This window comes from Ambystoma mexicanum, chromosome 6p, assembly GCF_040938575.1.
Source record: "Ambystoma mexicanum isolate Mex_15411 chromosome 6p, UKY_AmexF1_1, whole genome shotgun sequence".
Classification (NCBI taxonomy): Eukaryota; Metazoa; Chordata; class Amphibia; order Caudata; family Ambystomatidae; genus Ambystoma; species Ambystoma mexicanum.
Window position 1 is genome coordinate 739,972,597 of NC_090935.1, and position 19,914 is coordinate 739,992,510.

The 19,914-nt window shown below is 43.6% G+C and overlaps 1 protein-coding gene across 3 annotated transcripts in view; it reads left to right on the forward strand.

The window, feature by feature from the left end:
- Positions 1-19,914, forward strand: part of POLR3G (RNA polymerase III subunit G) — a 354,183-nt gene that overhangs the window by 170,887 nt on the left and 163,382 nt on the right. The window lies entirely within an intron of this gene.

Below are 19,914 nucleotides of genomic sequence, written 5' to 3' on the forward strand. Positions count from 1 at the left end.
CCAGCTCAAACCGTTTAACATAGGAATGTGAAATTTGGAAGGTTCATTGTTTTCATGACGTAGGCACCCACTAAGTTGGAAATTCTGTCCCTAAGGGGGTGAAAAGAGGGGGTGCATTTTTTTATGAGGATACCTATATCTCAAAAAACGAAGATGTTATATACGTGAAAATTGGTATTTAGATTCTTCTTCAAAAATAGAGAAACGCGCGTTCCAAAAATCCTGTTAGGGGAGGTGGAAAAGGGGGGTGCATTTATTTGGAAGGATACCCATATCTCACAAGCTGAAGATGTTAGAAAAGTAAACATTTACACTTTAAATATTCATTATAAAGTAAATATTCATTATAAAGTAAGTTTACGTGCCAAATGTCTTGCTCCTAACGACCGTAGTTCTCAAGAAAATGAATACTCTTTTTTCACATCTGCCAGTTTTTTTGAATCTGTCAGTTGAGTCATAATATATAATTAAAATGTAATATTACAGTAATTGTAAACAGAATGATACTAACATATTTGTTATGTGCCGGACGGACGCCCTGCCCACAACTTAGCTGATTGGTGCCCATGTAAGAGAAACAAAGAGAATTAACAAAAACTCACAAAGTTAATGTCATCGAGTGAGCAACCCAAACAGGCACACACGTGAGGGTGCACGCCGTTGTAAGTGGTTGCGGTTTATACAATTTTTAAAAAATGTGATGATTATTATTTTAGGCCTGCGTTGGTCTGTTCCTAGATATGATTGATTTCTTACTTCTTTTCAATAATTGTTTCTGTTTCTTTGGTTTAAATGATCTTTCTGTCTTTAAGAAGTTTATTTATATAAGTATAACTAGAATAATATAGTAACCAAAAATAATATATTGACCTGGTTCATTTTACTTCTTCTCTTTAAATAAAATTCAAAATGCAAATTAAACATTTAAAGGTAAATGGTGTGATGACACCACACACAGTCGTAACAATTGTTGGCGATGGAGCATGCCTATTCCGTGTGCTATCTTATATGGCGGTCGAAATCTAGGTAGGGAGTTGCGCGACCAAATAGTTGATCATGTCATACATTTCCCACACAGTTCAGTGTTATCACACACTGCTCTCCAGAATCATCTCTTTCCATTTCCACACATAAGGCCTCTTTCTGCTAGATACACCAATGCCACGAAAAGCAACTAAGGACAGCGTCAAAGAACTATGCTCAGCTTAATCCTGAGGTTCACCGTTCTGCAGTGGCTGTTTATCAACAAAAGAATTCAAATATCCATAAAGCTGCATCAGCTACATACCAAAAAAACAAGCCTGAGGTGCATAGGGCGACAGCAAAGAAATATCAAGAAGAAAAGACAGAGGTGCATAGGGCGGTGGCAAAGAAATATCAACAAGAAAAGCCGAAGGTGCATAGGGCGGCGATAGCAAGGTACGAGCAAAACGACCCCGGTAAATTAATCAAAAGGAGGACAGTTCTGTGAAAAGTGAAAGTTTACTCGGGCTTAGCATATGACCCTAATATGAGTTATGAAAATGACAACACTGTAGCTCTTGGTGCTATGTGCCATAAATGTAATTACTGTAGCGCTCTGGGGAGGGAAGAAGCTCCTCGCATGTGTTGTAGTGCTGGTAAAGTACCATTTTCCCCTTTACAGCCTTTACTTGTGCCTCTTTGCAGTTTGCTAAAAAAGAAATCACTCGGAACATACTCATTTTATACACTGTATTCGGAAGTATAACAGTTGTTTTCACATTACGTACTTCGGTGCAAAACAGATTATAGAAGACAGTTTTATGGCAACGTTCAAGGTGCAAGGTCAGGTATACCACTTAGTCAGAGGTCTTCTACCTGTTCCACATCAAGAAGCTCAATTCTTGCAAATCTATTTAGTTGGAGAGGACGAAAGGGCATCACGCTTAAGGTGCAGCAATTTTTTCCCTTTGTCAAACGAGGTTTGGTGAAACAATTGCAGCGTATGTTGCACGATAACAATACATATATAAGGGACCTGAAAACCACCTTGGACAAGGTGCCTCCAAACTGCGATTTTCAAGTCGTCATTCATGCTTCCAGAAAACCTGTTGATGGTTATAGAGGTCACTTAAACATACCGACAGCGAATGAAGTGGCTTTAGTGATGGTAGGGCAGCATTTTGGACAGCAAAATATTGTTTTGCACAGCCACAATAACGCACTTTGGCGTATCAGTGAAACTCACCGTTCTTAGGACACCCCTTCTGTTTTGTTGTGGCTAGCTACTCAGTTCATGTTCCTCAACGTAACCCCAGAACCAAAATGCCACTCAGAAAGATGCTCTCTGCAGCTTCCTTTTATTCTTCTCGCCTCATTGTCAGGCAAGATGAGATTAACCACTTGTTCTCTCTTATTTTCGTTTTTGGTTGACATGTATGCCAAAATAGAGAGTGAAAGGTTGAACTTCATTAAAAATAACTAGGCACAACTCCGGGCAGAGAGTTATATTCATGTTAGGGATGCTGTTGGAAGGCAAGACACTGATGCTAATCAACTGGGTTAGATGGTGGTACTAGTCTTCATTCACCGGGGGAACCCGTTGCATGCACAAAAAAACCAGGACGCCGTGACTTATGGCTGCATCATGGCCATCCTGACCTTTTTTGTAACATTCACCTGTAACCCCGGTGGAAAGAAATCATAGATGCACTGCTGCCTTTGCCAAAAGTCCCATGATCGCCCGACATTATGGCCAGGGTGTTCCATTTAAATGTCAAGAAAATGATGGCTCTTTTAAATGAGGGAAAATGTTTCTCTGTGGCGTGGTAGAAGCGGGGTCTGCCTGACGTACACATTTTGCTATGGCTAGAGCAACGCATTTCCCCCGACAAGATCGATGATGATATCTCTGCTGAAATTCGTGACCCTAATAAAGACCTTCTTCTTTATGACATTGTAAAGCCCAACATGATACATGGCCCCTGTGGAAGCATAAACCAATTCTCCCTGCATGGAAGAAGGCAGCTGTAGCATGAGGTACCCAAGACCTCTTCTCAATGACACTCAGACAAAGATGACGGATACACTTAGCATTGATGAAGGTCTCCATCTGACAGTGGCTTCATCATTGATATCAACGGTATGCAGTTAGACAACCGCTGGGTAGTACCTTTTTTATAATCCTGTGCTTTCATGTACTTTTAATGCACATATTAACGTTGATTACTGCAACTCTGTTGAATCTATAAAATACATTTGCAAGTACGTGAACAAGTGAAGCGACCAATCATGTTTTACCCTTGAGAATGACAAAGATGTAGTAAAGCTTTACGAAAGTGGTCGATACATTACCAGTTCCCGAGGCGGTGTGGTGAATCTTGGGGCTCTCTGTTCATGAGAGATACCCAACTGTTTTACACCACAGTGTCCATCTGGAAAATGGTCTACAGGTTTACTTTAACTTGAATAACTTGGTTGATGGAGTCAACCCATCTAAAACAACACTCCTCTCTTTCTTCAAACTATGCAAAATTGATAGCTTTGCAAAGACTCTCTCCTGTACTCTGAGGTTTCTTCTTATTTTGTATGGAAGTTCGAGTTCGAGAGAAGGAAGCAGGGAAAGGATATCGAAAGTTGGCCCAGTGTAAAGAAGGATCATGCATTGGGAAGGGTTTACACGATACACCCTAATAACACAGAATGTTATCACCTCTGCCTGCTTCTACATGTTTTGTCAACTCTCCAATCCCTTGAGTCTTTGGGAGAAGTATAAAAACATAGTCTCGCTGAGGACATCACACGGCACATAGCGAGAGAGTTAGAAGACAATGCACTGCATGTGATGGACGTGGTGTATAACAGGTTCCGGTTAATGATCGAGGAGGTGCTATTAGCTTTGGGAGGGCAAGGGCCATCACAGTAAAGTCTGCTGCATCCGTCAAGGTCTGGAGGAGATTTAGGTAACAGACTTTTTAAGGGAGACCAGCTATGATATGAACTCATTAGCATAAGAAGTTTTGACTAATGAAGTTTCCTTAACAGATGAGCAGCTTACTGTCTATAAGCAGGTCCTTAAGAGCATTGACACAGGATCTGGTCAAGTGTTTTTCTTAGATGCTCCCAGTGGCACAGGGAAAACTTTTCTCATTAACCGGCTATTGGCAAAAGTAAAGATTAATGGTGGGATAACCATAGCTGTCCCATCATCTGTCATTGCCGCAACGTTGTTGAAGGGTGGTAAGACGTCTCACGCTGCCTCTTAACCTAATACACATAGAAACTCTGTGCAATATTTCAAAACAAAGCAACATGGCCCAAGTGCTCTGAGATTGCAAATGAATTTTTTGGGATGAGAGCACCTTGGCGCATAGGGAAAGTTTTGATGCCTTAAGCAGAATCCTTAAAGACATCAGGGGAAACAATGGGGTGATAGGAGGTGTCACTGTCCTACTAGCTGGGGACTTTCATCAGACTTTGCCTGTAGTGCCTAGAGGAACGCAAGGTGAGAAGGTAAATGAATGCATCAAATTGTCCTATTTATGACTTTTTATACAAAAAATGGCCCTCATGAAGAACACGAGGGTTCATTTGCAAAATGTGCGTCAGTGCTCCGAACTGCTGCTTAAAATTGGTAATGGAGAGTATCCCGCATTTGAGAGCAAAGTTATCATCCTTTCTCCAGCATTGGATCTTTCATGGATTCACATGCTTAGAATATTCCCCGTCGACAGACTGGGAACCCTCGGTAAGCTTACAAAGCCTTTTCCCGTAGGAAAACATTCGACACTTTTGTGTCCCATCTACGTCGTTTTGGGCCGCACACGCACGCCCCACTAGGACGTAGTGGTATAAATGCTCCGCCCTCGCGGCTCCCTTCAGATTTCAACCGTCTCCAAAGTGGGAACACCTTGTGTATTTTCTACTTGGTTAGGTTGAGCTGTTGCGGTTTTTTCTCCTAATGTCGGGGAAAGCACTGTTCCGCCCGTGCGCTACGTGCGGACTAAAGAAGGTCTACGAGGGGGACGGACATATGGACTGCATTTACTGTCTGCACCCTCATCACTCGGCTGACAACTGCGACATATGTAAGGGCTTCTCCCAGAAGACTCTTAAGGATCGGAGTCGCAGACTTGTCGCATGGTTGAACGACGGAGCGGGGGCGTACCCGCCTTCGGAAGTGGGATCCACACGCAGCGCAGCCTCAATGTCCAAATCTTCAGGGGCCCTGCGCCGCTCATAGTCATCGGAACCACCGGTAAAGAAGTCACGACCGGTGGACAAGGAATCGTCAGTAGGCCATTCCAGGGACTCTTCTTGGAAGAAGGCCTCTTCGTCCTCATCTTCAGCGAGGAAAGACAAAGAAAAATCTAAATCCTCCTCGGGCGATCGTCATAGATCGACCTTGAGTCGAGAGACAGAGAAACACAGGTCGAGTTCGGAAAAGGCGGGAGCAACGCATAAGCCTGCGCGACCACCACCGTCGTCGACGGTTGGGAAGTCGTCATCTACTTCTCTGCCGCCGTCGCAGTTAACATCAACCGGTCCTGGATTGCAGGCGACGACGACGTCGATGACGGGGCCAACTATTGCTCCGTCGACGGACACCCCTCAAGAGGCCTGGCGTCCAGAGGTCTACGACCCAATTTTGCCGGTCACTCTTCTACAGCAGGAGGCTTTGTCGGTATCCTCGGGAGACGAGGGTGAAAGGATAGCTGCCCATGCAGACCTGGGGTTACAATTTACCACACCTTTCGGGAGCATTCCGGGTTCTACCCCCCTGCTCAATCCGCAGTCATTTTTGTCATTGGAGGTTTTGTCCACGCTGCAAACACTGCTGAAGACACTGGATGACAGACTGCCCCGAACAACTCCGGCCAGGTCGGTCGTCGACGACCCGGGCCCGTCTCGCCGCCCTCCACCTTCAACCCCCGCGGCAGAGCCTCCGGTGGCAAATCTCTCGGCCCCACGGCGTGAGGAAGGGGAATTGTTGGATTCGGAATTAGGCAGCAGAGCGTCGTCGGTGGTCTCCCTTTCCCCCTCCAGGGATCCGACTTGGGAGTCCGATGCGGAATTGGAAACCCGAGGAGCCCGGCTCAGCCGTCTCCCCCAGACGATATCGGGTCATTCCAAAACATGATGGCCAGGGCTTGCACGGAATTTGGCCTGGCCCAAGCGAAAGAAAAGAAGGACTGTTTTCTTTTCGACCACATGGGTAAAAGGAGGAGGTCGGTGTTTTCAGTGCCCATCCTATATCATGTGTGGAAGGAAGGTCTTCAGACCATGCGTCACCCTTTCTGTTTGCCAGCGATGAAGGGCCGACTAGAGAAAAAATTCAAAGCCCCGGACTCTACTCCCAAGTGCCTTTCCTCTCAACCAACACCTGACTCTGTGGTATCGGCGGCGAGAAAGGCAAGGGCTCAACACAAGTGTACGACCCCTCCGGAAAGTGATGCTAGACGCCAGGATGCGTTCGGCAAAAAAGTCCTGTCGGTAGGTGCTAACGCAGTGAAGGCGGCCAATTCTCTCGCCATAGTTGCTAGATACGACAGGGAGATGTGGCATCGGCTGGCGCCCATACTCGAACACTTTCCAGATGAACATCGAAAAGCAGCTATGTTGCTGGTCAGGGAAGGTGAGGAGGCTTCGAATCATGCCATTAACATTGCGGTGGACCTTGCGGAGTCGGGGTTTAAGCAAGTGAACAACAGCGTAGTTCTCCGACGACAGGCATGGCTAAAATGCACCAAGTTCCGACCGGAGGTGCAGTACAAGGTACTGGATATGCCGTTTGAAGGAGACCTCCTCTTCGGCGAGAAGGTCGACAAAGCCCTGAAGGGCATGAAGGAGGACTCGGACACAGCGTTTTCCTTGGGGGCCCTCCAGAGTGGTCGGAGTTTCCAGTCTTTTCGTCCCTTCAGAGGAGCATCTGGGAATTCCAGATTTTCATCAAGGGACCGACCCTTCGGTAGGCCAGCATATTCCTCTCAGGGATACAGGCGAGCTTCGCAAGCGGCTAAACGTCGCCGGGACTACCAGGCCCCCAAGAAGAGAGCAAGTTACTCGTCGACGAGGGATAAACAGATTAAGGACCAGCAATGATGGGCATCGGAACGTTCTGGGGGGCAGAGTATCATGTTACATCAACGAATGGGAGCTGATAACAACAGATCAATGGGTGTTGGACACTGTAAAATACAGTCATTCCCTGCAACTCAAGAGCAACCCTCCGCATATTCCACTGGCGTGTGTAGCTCAATCCCATCTGAGCGTGTTTCTGCAGGAAGTAGCACTTATGCTACAAAAAGGGGCTATAGAACTGGTCCCGTCATCACAAAGGGGTCAAGGGGTTTATTCCCGATACTTTGTGGTGAAAAAGCCAAATGGAAAGTGGCGTCCCATCCTAGACCTGCGCGAACTAAACAAGTCGCTGAAAAACACAAAGTTCAAGATGCTCACGTTCCAGGAGCTGATCAGGTCAGTTCAAGAAGGGGATTTTCTGGCGTCTCTGGACCTGCAGGACGTATACTTCCACATACCGATGTGTCGGCGACACAAGAAGTACCTAAGGTTTGTGGTAGGGCGGACTCGCTACCAGTTCACAGTCCTTCCCTTCGGACTGAAATCTTCACCCAGAACGTTAACGAAATGCCTGGCTCCGGTGGCAGCCTGGCTGAGAAGGCGAGGCCCCCATGTATACCCGTATCTCGATGACTGGTTGGTGAGGGGGTCCTCCCCGGCGTCGACACACAGGTGTCTACAGGACACAATGAGCCTCTTGCAACGATTGGGGTTTGCAATAAACTTCGAAAAATCCTTGTTAACACCGTCCAAAACCTTGGTGTTTCTGGGTGCACAGTTCGAGACCCAGCTGGGGTTAGTCAGACCAACCCTCGACAGGATCAGTAGGCTCAGTCGATTGGCAAGTCAGTTGAAAATCAATTCCAGGCTGTCGGTGAGAAAATATACATCAATCCTGGGAGCTATGGCATCCTACATTCCTCTGGTGCCCAACTGCTGCCTTTTCATGAGGCCAGTGCAACAGTTTTTGGCGGACCGCTGGACGCAGGATCAGGGCCTCTGGTCAGACAGGCTGACCATCGACGACGACGAGCTCCTATCAACACTTCGGTAGTGGAAGAAAGTTCAGAAGATTTCCAAAGGGGTACCCCTACAGGAGCCGGAGTTCCGATTCACCGTGGTGACGGACGCCTCCCTAACTGACTGGGGAGCGCACATGGGCACTCTGCAGACACAAGGCCGTTGGTCTCAGAAGGAATCTCTCCTGCACATCAACGTTCCAGAATTGAGAGCGGTCTGCTGGGCCCTGAGGGCGTTCCTGCCTCAAGGGATCCACAGTGAGAATTCTGATGGACAACACCACGGCAATGTTTTACTTAAGGAAACAAGGCGGCACGCGATCCAGAACCCTCTCATTGAGGCTCAGAAAGTGTGGCACTGGGCTCTAAAAAACGATATATCCATCGTAGCTCATCACCTGCCAGGAGTGAGGAACGAGCAGGCGGACTCGCTCAGCGGAAATATGGACCAGATTCACGAGTGGGAAATGGACACCGTTCAATTGTCGAAGGTCTTCGAAAAATGGGGGCAACCTCAACTGGATCTCTTCGCCACGAAGGCGAACAGGAAGTGCGAGATGTACGCCAGCAGGTGGCCACAGGAAGATTCGGTGGGAGAAGTGTTTTCCTTCCCGTGGATGGGCAAGTTCCTCTACGCCTTCCCTCTGTTCCCTCTGATACGGAGAACTCTGCAGTGGATACGCAGGTACAGGTGCCGAGTAATCTTGATAGCGCCGTGTTGGCCGAGGCAACCATGGTTTTCCGACCTGCTTCATCTGTCAGCGGATCGCCCGATAGCGTTCCCGAAGGTGCCCAACCTCTTGTCCCGGGATGAAGGGACGGTGTGGCATCACAACCCGAGCAGCCTCAACCTCACAGCTTGGCTCCTGACTTTTCAGAATTTGGTGCCTTGAACATTCCCTCGGACTGTCGGAAGATATTACAGGCTGCGCGGGTCCCGTCCACCAACAAGTCTTAAAGGTGTAAGTGGAGGAGATTCTGTATGTGGTGCCAAGGACAGGCAGGAGTGGAACCTCTGAGGGTTACTCCGGAACAGATTCTCCCGTATCTACTACATTTGGCGAAGAGTGGTTTGTCCTTTTCATCACTAAAGATTCATTTGGCGGCCATCTCCAGGTTCACAAGAGAGAGGAAATCAACGCCTTTGTTTAGTGACAGGTTAGTGAAAAACTTCATGAGAGGTTTATTCCGGACGTTTCCCCCAGTTAAGGCGGTTTCCACCGACGTGGAGCCTTAACATGGTACTTGCAGGGTTAATGAAACCACCCTTTGAGCCGATGGCCACGTCGTCAATGAAGTTTTTATCATGGAAAGTGGCTTTTCTAATAGCCCTAACATCGCTAGACGGATCTCAGAGTTACAGGCATTGGTCATAGACCCTCCATATCTCAGATTTTTCAAAGACAAAGTGGTCTTGTCAACGAGTCCTCGTTTCATCCCGAAAGTTCCTACAACTTATCATAAACATTCATCCATTCTCCTGCCCACCTTCTTCGCGACTCCCTCATTAGCTGCGGAAAAGGTCTTGCATACCCTGGATGTCAAGAGAGCTCTAAAATGTTACCTTCATCGAACTCAACAACTTCGATCTATGCAGCAACTCTTCGTTGCATATGGGCCTTCGACAAAGGGGAAGGCGATTTCAAAACAAGTACTGGCCCGATGGGTCTCGTCGACGATTGCCTTCTGTCACTCATAAACGGGGAAACTGCTACAAGGACGTCTGACAGCTCATTCGACCAGGGCGACTTCGTTGTCGACGGCGTTGTGGGCGGGGATTCCACTGACAGACATTTGCAGGGCGGCAGCATGGTCAGTGCCCCATACATTCACCTGCCACTACTGCCTCAAACGACAGCATGCGGACGAGATTCAAATGGGACGAGCTGTCTTGCGACATCTTTTTCAATAAGGTAAGCCCTTCTCTTTGAGGAGGGTCTATGCTGGTTTGGATATGTATTTGTATAGGCATATATATGTATATATATATATATATAGATGCATGTACGAATATACGCATGGAGGTAAACGCGTGTGTTTTATGTATGCTTTTTTGGCTTATATAAATGTTACTCGGTGCAGTACTGTGGCGTATTGTTAGTTTCGAATCCTATTTGATTATGATTCGCCTTTTGCACGATGGGGTGGGTGCTGGATTGCATTTACACCTCCTCCATTGTTTCAAGTTCACTGCTGTGCATTCTATTCTAAGCATGTGAATCCATGAAAAATCCAATGCTGGAGAAGGGAATAGTTTCTTAACTGTAACTCCATTCCTCCAGCATTGGTATCTTTCATGGATTCACATGCACCCTCCGGCCTCCCCAAAATGCAATCATCTTGTACTTTTTGTTCCACCCCGTTCCACTTTGGAGGGGTCGAAATCTGAAGGGAGCCGCGGGGGCAGGGCATTTATACCACTACGTCCTAGTGGGGTGTGCGTGCGCAGCCCACAACGACATAGATAGGACACAAAAGAGTCGAACGTTTTCCTACGGGAAAAGGCTTTATAAGCTTACCGAGGGTTCCCAGTCTGTCGACGGGGAATATTCTAAGCATGTGAATCCATGAAAGATACCAATGCTGGAGAAATGGAGTTACAGGTAAGAAACTATTCCCTTCCGACCTAGGCACAGTCATCCATTCTCTAGCAGACTTCACATCCAAAATGTAGCCTACCATAAAAAATCTAATAGAGAAATCTACAGAGTGGTTATGTGAGCGTGCCATTTTAACGCTAAAGAACATAATTGTTAATTATTTCTGAGGAGTCCAAATGGAGTACAAATCTGTAAACTCAGTGGTTCAAACTGATGAACCATTCCACTACCCTGTTGAGTCCTTGAACACTTTAAATCCTCCTGGTCTTCCCAAACACAAACTTCTTCTCAAAGTGGGAGCAACTGTGATATTGTTGCAATACCTCAACCCACCCATGCTCTTTAATGGCACCAGATTACGAGTGAAAGCTCTCCACATAAATGTGATTGAGACTACGCTGCTAACTGGTTCTGCCCAGGGGGAGTCAGTGTTCATACCACGAATACCTCTCATAACTTCAGAATATCCGTTTGAATTGAAAAGACTTCAGTTCCCCTTAAGGGTTTGTTTTGCCATGATCATCAACACATCTCAGCAGCAGACTTTAAAGGTAGCAGGGATTGACCTAAGGGAAGACTGCTTCTCGCATGGGCAGTTTTACGTGGCCTGTTTCAGAGTGAGCTTAACTAACTCTCTGGTAATCCTAGCACCTGAAGGGAGAACCACTAATGTAGTTTACAAAGAAGTCTCATTGTCTGTAACTCTTTCTGGACGCACATCAATGGAACAACTATCTTTGTTTTGTAGCTAATGTGCCCCGACTAACGTCTGCAATAAACATTGCTTATTACGTAAGACATATCAACCTGTAAATTATATTTCGTACAGTGTGTATGTGTCTATATATATTTCTCTTCCATACTTGTGAACATCATCTCCTTAAATATTTCCCTACTACACGGACTCACCATTAACACTTGTCATGTGTCGATTTCATGTGAGGTTACCCCTCCTGCCCTTGTTGGTTGCATAAAAATGCCAATCAATAATAGCAATTATTTCTTGAAGTTTGTTTAAAAACATGTTTTTGCATTTTCTTTTTTTAATTGATGATGTGATATTATGTATTGCTATTCTCATATTTTCCTAAACAAATGATTATTTTATACTTCCAAAAAGATTGTAAACCCTCAAATCAAGGGTCATTTAAAATATGTATCTCGTAACCCCCATCCCAAACTTGAAAAGGGAGGCAAATTGGTCCACTTGGCATTGCAGGTTTTGTGATCTGATATCACCTACGGACCATTCAGAAATGATGGGCAGATAACTTTCCAAAGATACAATGTAACAAGGTACTTGTTCAGGTACCAGATGCTAGGCAAATGTTAGTTTTTGCCTAAGCCCTGGAAAGGGATCACGGTTTATTCAGGGTCCCCATCTGGTGCTGCAGGCGTAATTCTCCTGCTTGAAACGCTCTTGATGGTTGTACAGTATGAACTTAAAGACTCGAGAGCAGCATACCGCATACTGGCAAACGAACTGTTTGAAAGGGTTGTACTTTTGTTAGTCAAAATACATTATTCGGTTTTACGAGCTCCATCAAAGTACAAAGAATTCCTAAAGTATGTAAGTGTACAATGCAATAGTAACAACCAAATTAAAATCAGTCTAAAATGTTAAATATAAGTGAAACCGCACAATATTATTAGTTTATAGAATTCATTAACACTTTCCTTTGCTCTAATGCGCCGCAAAGCTAATTGAGTAAGAGCCAAGCCTCAAAGGTGTTAATTGCATCACGAGATGGATTAATGCTGGCCTGCAGTGACTAAAGCCAAGTTGCTTAAAAAAAGGACCTGCTTGTTCTATTCCTACTTTGATGAGAATTTGTACAGAAGAATAAAAAATGATAAATATCCTCCTGTGCGCCATTATAGAAAGGACAATGCGAGTTATTCGATTGGGCCACATTGTTGACCTGCCATTTACCTGTTACAGCTCTCAGTGGGAGTAGATTAAACATAGTCCGTGTCATTATTATTCTCTTGTGTCTAGGATTTGTCCATATGAGACAGTCAGCAACTTTATGGATGGTGGTTACCAAGTGGGTAGCGTCTTCTCGGTTTGATATTAGTCTGTTTCTAATGTTATGTAATATCGAGGACCGAATTGAAGTGTGGATAGCAATTGTGCTTACTCGCCAATTGTTACAATGTGTTAAGTCATAAGCATGTGTATGTATGCTAGCCAAGGTATTGGAAAACAGCCAGCCTCGGGTGTAGTAACATGGTAAAATCAAGTGTGAAAGAATGACTTTGTTTCACCAAGTTACCCAAGGGTCCAGTGTGCATTACAAATCTAGTAAACAAAAAACCAAACCCTAAGCCATAGTATAATAGGCTCTAAAATTAACGTATCCTCCTGCTAGCTCAGACTCAGTTCACCATGAACCGAGAAAGTGGGTGCTCAGTTGGGGAAGACAGAGTAAAGGCTTTAGAAAATAATTTTCGACAATGTGAAGGCCAGACATCTGTCATTGCACAACTGCCATTGCCCATATGTTGGCCCCCTTATTTAGCAGTAGCTTTAGCACTATATATTCTCAAAACCATGTCAATAGTTTGGCATTTAAATGTGTGAGTGAATGTTGTTAAAGCGCCAAGAGCCTGCAACGTCTGTTTTCCTGTTTGCAATGTGCAGTCTCCCCTGTAGCCTAGATGTAAATGTATAACCGAGGTTGTCAAAGTTGGTCCAGACATTGATCAAATTATTATCTATGCTGAAGTTAGGCAGTTTAACCCACCTATGACCTGACTGACAAACGAGCACCGCTGACTTAGTCATGAATCGTCTGGTCTAAGCTGCTCATATACACACCATATGCATTCATCAGCTGTTGTAGTGAGCGTGCAGTTTAACACTGTATATATCGGCACACGGAAACACAGAGGTTTGCATGCCATCTAGATGTGGAACACAAAACTGGCTTTAGAAATTCTGTGGCTGGTGGATGGCAAATAATTCCCAATAAAAGTGCATTAAGGCTATTCATGTCCCCATGACTCATTCTCAAAAAAGATGTATAGTTTCTCCACAGTATTGTACTGGGTAAGAGTGACCGTCATGGTGGATTTGCTGAATGAAGTTTCCCGAGCACTCACTATTTCATGTGACGTGGTTCTATGTGGTTACATCGAACAAGCATGAATGTGTGATATGTAACGTTGTCATCCTTTTCCTCGTGGCCTTTGACCCTCTCAATCCCACTGATCAATACTCCTACCATATATCCCCCCACTAGGTAAACGACAGCAAAGTAACTTGCCCATTGTAATTGTATTACATGTAACAATGGTATATGATTTTATTAGAGGGTTATTGGAGGTCACACGCCATACGATTATGACAATTGAATGGCTTTTTGTTTAATAATGCTCGCTTTGAAGAGTTTTTGAAAGAGGAACATTTGAAACACATAGACAGCAATAAGGATCTTTTCCTAAACCTTTGGGGCAAGTGCAATTATTCGGAATGGCCATACAAGTATCTGTGGCATGCTTAGTAGAGAGTTGTTAAAGGAAAGTGAATGATTGGATGCTGACTTGTGGGTTCGTTGAGTCACATTTGTGAATTACTTTCAGGGCCAACCTCCTATCTTTAAATAATTGCCATCAAAAGGGTATGAGTGATCCCTCGGCACCAAAGTATGACATTGGAGAATCCCCCACTGCCTTGGGAAGGGACACGTGTGTAGACCTTAAAGGTCTAGGCTAAATAATAGGTACCACTTTTGGAAGTGCAAGCACGTTAAAAAAGATGGGGAAGAGTGGCCTATCCAATCAGAAACCTAACCGCATTAGTGATGGTGCAACAACCTTTTGTGGACCCCCTTCTGACTCTGCTGATGACATCTTGTCAATCTTTGCTTGAGGGTTTGGGGCTACTGAGAATATGAGTATCTTGAAGGATCTGCTCTGCCTCATGGTTTTCCACTGACTTTCTCTCATCTCCGCGTTACATAGCTTTTCATATTAAGAGTAGACCAAACTGCCTACTGCATCACTGGAATAACTGTGCTCAAGGCAGAGTGGGAATGCGTCCTGCTGTTTGGTCATGGAAAATATCTTGGTGGCAATATGCCGTCATAAGAGAAAGCAGAGCTTAACCGGGATGCAAATGCGAGCAGTCGGGTGTACTGATGGATGTGGGGGGAGCAGGGGGTGCAGGAGGATCCCTGCTAATGGATTGTTCGAGTGCTACTTGATGAAACGTCATGTGGTGGTCTTTCCCTGCAATGGCCAGATGTGAGATGTGAGGCACCACCTGAAACGAGCTCGACCATATGGACATGCTGGCAACCATGTGTGGGAACAATTGATCCTGGTGCAAGTCTCTGACAGTGAATAGTTTCTACATTCCTTCTGAGTAGGAGAATCAGTAGATATGAGTAATGGCCTACAATAGGGGGGAAGGGGGGTTATGAATGTAATTCTTATTTTGACTGCTGTTGGGTTCTGAGTGCCCCTTCCTTACTATGTTGTTGAACTGTGGAGTCAGCATTGGAAACAGTCAGAAGTGACATACTCCAGTGGACTAGATGCAACAACCAACTGCTACGTGTGAAACGAAGAGGGTGGGAGGGCATTCCAATTTTGAAGTACAGCCTTTGCGTGACATGATGGTGCTGTATTGGACATCCCTTAAGGTGGATTCTGCAGCCTGTTAATGACAGGAGTGTATTATAAAAGAAGGATAAGATGGTAAACTTTCTCTACTTCCACCCCTCCTTCTCCCCCAACGATTAGACACCTCTGACAGATTCTCCGGCACTACAGGTCTTGACAACATAGACTGCGTGCAACATTCCAAATTTCAAAAAACATTTTTGTTTAATACAGAATATTTAAATTAAAACATAAGATACTACCCACACCTAACACAGTGTACAAAACTACCACTAAAACCTACAAAATCTAAAAAGCTAAATTTCAAATAAACCACTTACAAATGGACACAGACGAAATCACATATCACAGTACATAGAAAAAACCTAAATGTGTCACTAAAACAACATATAATCCCAACATGTTTCTGTTCTTTAAAGCCCCTTTCGGGTGAACATTCTTCAGGGGAACCTTTAAAACATCCACTATTCTTCTCAACACCGTGTTGAATGGGTAGTTTCAGGCAACCAGCCTGCAAAGAAGGGAAACAGAGGAAACTAATCAGATCCCCAGGGGAGGTGGTATTACCAAATGTAAAAGTGGAGTTGACTCAGTCAAGAGAACAATTCCGCAAAAAGGTTTAGAAATTAAACCAATTAGATTTACCTTAATATGGTGAATCTTCAACGCACGTCTGTAAATGACAGATAGGCTAATTTTTCTTCATTGAAAAACCAAGATACTTCAAAAGGCGTCTCAATCCGCCAAAAATATCGTCACACCTAGAAAGGACACATCACACTACCAATGAGCCACAGATCACTACAGGACAACAGTCATGAATTGTTCAGGATATATTAAATAAAAATTACCTTCACGCAAGTGAAGCCACCCACAACGTGGGGCAAGGGGAGGAAATCCCTTGTAATGACAACCAAGTCGGCAGATGATTGCAAAAGAGGACGCAGAACCAATCTGTAATATAAGAAGGGCGGTCACCAACCATCTCAAAGAGCATTAAAATGCACCGATACACCACGGCTCCCAAATGTGTAAAAAAAGGGAAGAAAAGAAACCATTTCAAGCCCAGCCTAGGTCGTGCATTAGAGTTCATGCTTTCAAATAGTAGTGTCATACACCAGCAGACTTCACAGCCATTAAATGTGTAAAATCATGCTGAACGTGACCAAGTAGTGGGAGATAGTTCACAACACCTCAACGTTCAATAAGTAAAAAACTGCGGAAAAGGGATAATAGCCACCAACATCACTAAAAGTAATGTAGCTACTAAAGTTCAAGAACAACATGCTCACCTCTAGATTAGGAGAAACAAACTCCTCGCTAATGACTCGCGGGGTTTGAAAGAAGACTGTGCAGCACCAGCATGTGTTTTCACCAAGTGCAGCAAAACGCTCACCACTTCCTAGTAAACACTAAGAAAGGACTATACTTTTCGATTAAATACTAGCCGGCAAGAAAATACAGCGGCCATCTTTTACATGCAATCTTCCTAGTGAACACTAAGGAAGGACTACACTCTTCAGTTAGGTAGTAGCCGGTAAGAAAAAACTAGCGGCCATCTTTGCATCAAACCACCCAACAACAAGGGGAAGCAGTGTTGAGAAGAAATTGCACTGGGGGCACAAAACCATTCAAAAGAAATCGACACAGCATTGCAAAAATCAAGCAACAGACATATGCAAATTTTTACAAATATAGATGGCACAAAATAAGGAAAATTAAAAAAAATTCAAAACAGCCAAAATTGCAAACAATAGTCAGATAGCAGAAAACATTTATGTTTGGCTGACCAGATGCCAAACAATACTCTCATTGAGCCCCAGAACATTACTTTGCAATTTAAAAATAATTTTTTGTTCCAGGTTCAATAATTTCTGGTCTGTCTCGGCTTTCCTATGGCCATGCACCTTTTTCAAAATAAACCACGTAAAGTCATTGCAGCCATGTTTCATATCAAGAAAATGTTTCACTAAAGGAGCTGCAATCACTTGATTTCTGATGCAGCTCCGATGTTCCACCATACGGACTTTACATTGTCTGTTAGTCTTGCCTACATAATATAGGACACAGGGGCATGTGATTAAATACACAACATTGGATGTGTTACAGTTGGTCATTTCATTACACACCCATTTCAGATTAGGTAAAATTTGTATATATCTAATCTCTTTAGTTTGGGCACACATACTACATTTACCGCAAGGAAAATGCCCTTTTATTTCCGGTAAACCCCATAACCTGGTTTGTCTCACCAGTGGTGTACTTTTCTCAGTTACATCATTCCTGATCAAAATGTTCCTTAGGTTTTGACTTTTTCTAAAGGCCACCAAAGGGGGCAAGGCTTCTTTTCCTCTGTATACCTTTTTCCAAGTTTTCATCACAATAGATTTAATTTTGTACGATAAATTTGAAAAAGTATTAACAAAAACAGTACCAATCTTTCTCTTTATTTTCACATTTTTCTCCAAAAGAGCCTCCCGATTATTATTGTATGCTCTTTTTGAAGCAGTCTTAGTCACTCTAGGTGGATAGCCTTTATTTCGCAGTTTTTGAGTAAGTGCGTCCGCACTTAGACGGAAATCCTCTTTTCTACTACTATTCCTTTTTAACCTTAAAAACTGCCCAAAAGGTAAGTTGTTTTTCAAATGCTTAGCATGATGGCTGTTAAAGTGCAGAAGAGAATTCTTGTCAGTAGTCTTTGTGTAGGGCTTCACTTTTAACACTCCATTCTCATGAAAGATGGTAATATCCAGAAAATGAGTCTCAAAGTCACATATGGATCCCGTAAATTTCAGAAAAAAACTCTATGTTGAATATTTTGAAAAAATTGTGATATACCCAGCCACTAATCCTTATATCCATCAGTTGAGGAAGTGGCTGAGGTATATAGATGATATACTCATTGTATGGGATGGTACGAGAGAAGAAGCTGAGTGCTTTATGACCTGGTTGAACCAACAGAATCTTTTTCTGAACACTTCTGAAGTGGCTACAATCCAGACCACTCCGAAATGCATTTTTAGTGAACGCAGTCATACCCACTATCCAAAACACTAATATTACGATTATAAATGAACATCTTGTTACACTCCTGTCATTATGTAATCAAATAGGTACACAGGATCCTATTTATATGTACCACATCTTACTCCACCAATAGGAACATAGATTGTTTTATAAAAGAAGGATAAGATGGTAAACTTTCTCTACTTCCACCCCTCCTTCTCCCCCAAGAAGGGGGAGAAGGAACCAACAGAATCTTTTTCTGAAATTTACGGGATCCATATGTGACTTTGAGACTCATTTTCTGGATATTACCATCTTTCATGAGAATGGAGTGTTAAAAGTGAAGCCCTACACAAAGACTACTGACAAGAATTCTCTTCTGCACTTTAACAGCCATCATGCTAAGCATTTGAAAAACAACTTACCTTTTGGGCAGTTTTTAAGGTTAAAAAGGAATAGTAGTAGAAAAGAGGATTTCCGTCTAAGTGCGGACGCACTTACTCAGAAACTGCAAAACAAAGGCTATCCACCTAGAGTGATTAAGACTGCTTCAAAAAGAGCATACAATAATAATCGGGAGGCTCTTTTGGAGAAAAATGTGAAAATAAAGAGAAAGATTGGTACTGTTTTTGTTAATACTTTTTCAAATTTATCGTACAAAATAAAATCTATTGTGATGCAAACTTGGAAAAAGGTATACAGAGGGAAAGAAGCCTTGCCCCCTTTGGTGGCCTTTAGAAAAAGTCAAAACCTAAGGAACATTTTGATCAGGAATGATGTAACTGAGAAAAGTACACCACTGGTGAGACAAACCAGGTTATGGGGTTTACCGGAAATAAAAGGGCATTTTCCTTGCGGTAAATGTAGTATGTGTGCCCAAACTAAAGAGATTAGATATATACAAATTTTACCTAATCTGAAATGGGTGTGTAATGAAATGACCAACTGTAACACATCCAATGTTGTGTATTTAATCACATGCCCCTGTGGCATATATTATGTAGGCAAGACTAACAGACAATGTAGAGTCCGTATGGTGGAACATCGGAGCTGCATCAGAAATCAAGTGATTGCAGCTCCTTTAGTGAAAAATTTTCTTGATATGAAACATGGCTGCAATGACTTTACGTGGTTTATTTTGAAAAAGGTGCATGGCCATAGGAAAGCCGAGACAGACCAGAAATTATTGAACCTGGAACAAAAAATTATTTTTAAATTGCAAAGTAATGTTCTGGGGCTCAATGAGAGTATTGATTGGCATCTGGTCAGCCAAACATAAATGTTTTCTGCTATCTGACTATTGTTTGCAATGTTGGCTGTGTTTTGAATTTTTTTGAATTTTCCTTATTTTGTGCCATCTATATTTGCAAAAATGTGCATATGTCTGTTGCTTGATTTTTGCAATGCTGTGTCAATTTCTTTTGAATGGTTTTGTGCCCCCCAGTGCACTTTCTTCTCAACACTGCTTTCCCTTGTTGTTGGGTGGTTTGATGCAAAGATGGCCGCTAGTTTTTTTTTACCGGCTAGTACCTAACTGAAGAGTGTAGTCCTTCCTTAGTGTTCACTAGGAAGATTGCATGTAAAAGATGGCCGCTGTATTTTCTTGCCGGCTAGTATTT